This window comes from Aedes albopictus, chromosome 3 (assembly GCF_035046485.1).
Source record: "Aedes albopictus strain Foshan chromosome 3, AalbF5, whole genome shotgun sequence".
NCBI lineage: Eukaryota > Metazoa > Arthropoda > Insecta > Diptera > Culicidae > Aedes > Aedes albopictus.
In genome coordinates this window covers 300,884,908-300,887,503 of record NC_085138.1, presented here as the reverse complement: position 1 = coordinate 300,887,503, position 2,596 = coordinate 300,884,908, and positions in this window count along the sequence as shown.

Below are 2,596 nucleotides of genomic sequence, written 5' to 3'. Positions count from 1 at the left end.
CTCTGAAGGTATTCCTAAAAGAATTTCACAAGAAACTTGTGGAAGCATTCTGGAAATTATTCAAAGGAAAAACATTAAGTGGATATTCTGAAGAAATATCTTGAGCAGCAAGGAAGCAGCAGTACAGAGGGCCCTGAAATTTGGAAATCATGAGTAATCAGCTTGGATTTTAACATGACAGCACTTTTCACAGGAATCTACACGACTCTGCTTAGATATTCAGTAAAAAGTAAACAACGCACAATGCACAATGGTCCACGAACCAGATTTACGAGAAAAGATGCATTCAGCGCCTTCAAATGATTTTATAGAATCATATGGTATTCTACAAAGTTGTTCCTAAAAATAAGGCCCTCTTTTCAATATACATGAAAATTAGGGTGGTCCATATTTTCAAAGAAATTGGGATCCAAACTTTTTTATTTGCAAGAATAACTACCCAACAAACATTTTTGCTGTACAACAGTGGAACAAACTACTCTTAAGCAAACTTAAGAAACTGTTATTCAGCTAGTTCTGTTACTTGAGTATATACAGTCTTCGGAATAGTTGTAGATCCATCAATTTTGAGCAACTTTGCTGAAGACACTTTTTATGTAGCTTTAAAATTGACCGACCTAGAGGTATTTTTCTGAATAAGCTTCAAGAAAAACCGGTTTACTGGCGTTAACTTTTTCAGTTTCGATTTTTCATCAAAGTCGCCCAAGAAATACTTGTAGATCATTTGAAGACGCGTCGTTTCGTGCGCTGAGATCTCTTTTGGTTCAAAAATTACATGCATTTTTCTTTAAAAAATCATAGTTTTTTAAAAAGGTGCTATGCTGGGTTGGGGCAAACATAGGGTATCGCGCCACTTGGGCGGTGGCTTCTATATTCGTCTGTTTTCCACTATAACTCAGTCAATTTTGAACAAATTGACTTGAAATGTTGTACACGGGTAGATACTATACCTATCTCACCACATTCCAAAAGTTGTGTCAATTGGTTCAAAATTGACTGAGTTATAGTGGAAAACAGATGAATATAGAAGCCACCGCCCAAGTAGCGTGATTCCCTAAAAAATATCTTATGCCCGCATTCAAAAGAAGAAATGTTGTTATAAAACATATCAAAAAATTAGAGGGGTGTTATTTTTGTAACTCAAGTGAAAAATACTTGAAAAGTGCCTATTTTTTCTAGAAAACTATCAATATCTTTTGAACGGAATGACGTAGCAACATTCTCAGCACACGAAAATGTGCGTTTTCTAAAGCTCTAAAAATGGTTCTTAGACAACTTTGATGAGAAATTTGAAACAAAAAAGATAAAGCGTTTAAACTGTTTTGACTAAATTTGAAGCATTTTCCCATAGTTTTCATAGGGTGACGCTAGAACAAATCGTTTTATTGCTTTATCTTTTTTGTTTCAAATTTCTCGTCAAAGTCGCCTAAGAATCACTTTTAGAGCTTCTAAAAACGCACATTTTTTTTTTTAAGACACGGACAACGTCTTCAGTTTTCGGCTGTACAGACTGTTTTAAACGCACATTTTCGTGCGCTGAGAATGTTGCTACGTCATTCCGTTCAAAACATATTGATGATTTTTAGGAAAAAAAGGCACTTTTCAAGTATTTTTCACTTGAGTTACAAAAATAACACCCCTCTAATTTTTTGATATGTTTTATAACAGCATTTCTTTTTTTGAATGCGGACAAAAGATATTTTTTATGTCTGCCCCAACCCGGCATAGCACCTTTTTAAAAAAAACTATGATTTTTAAAGGAAAACGCTTGTAACTTTTGAACCAAAAGAGATAACGACCATCTCAGCGCACGAAACGACGCGTCTTCAAATACTCTACAAGTGTATCTCGGGCGACTTTGATGAAAAATCGAAACTGAAAAAGTTAACGCCAGAAAACCGGGTTTTTCTGAATCACCCTAAGCTTATTCAGAAAAATACCTCTAGATCGGTCAATTTTAAAGCTACATAAAAAGTGTCTTCAGCAAAGTTGCTCAAAATTGATAGATCTACAACTTTCCAGAAGAATGTATACAGTTATTCCTGCAAATAAAAAAGTTTGGTTAGCAATTTCTTTGAAAATATGGACCACCCTAATTTTCATGTACATTTTAAAGAGGGCCTTATTATTAGGAACAACTTTTTAGAAGATCATATTTGCCTAAAAACTCATTTGAAGGCGTTGAATGCCTCTTTCCTCGTAAATCTGGTTCGTGGACCATTGCACAGTACGAGGAAAGATGCATTCAGCGCCTTCAAATGATTTTTTAGACAGATATGGTCTTCTACAAAGTTGTTCCTAAAAATAAGGCCTTCTTCTCAATGTACATGACAATTAGGGTGGTCCATATTTTCAAAGAAATTGGAAACCAAACTTTTTTATTTGCAAGAATAACTATATACATTCTTCGGAAAAGTTGTAGATTTATCAATTTTGAGCAAGTTTGCTGAAGACTGTTTTTATGTAGCTTTAAAATTGACCGATCTAGAGATATTTTTCTGAAAAGGCATAGGGTGGTTCAAGAAAAATAGGTTTTCTGACATTAACTTTTTCAGTTTTGATTTTTCATCAAAGTCGCCCGAGAAACACTTGGAGA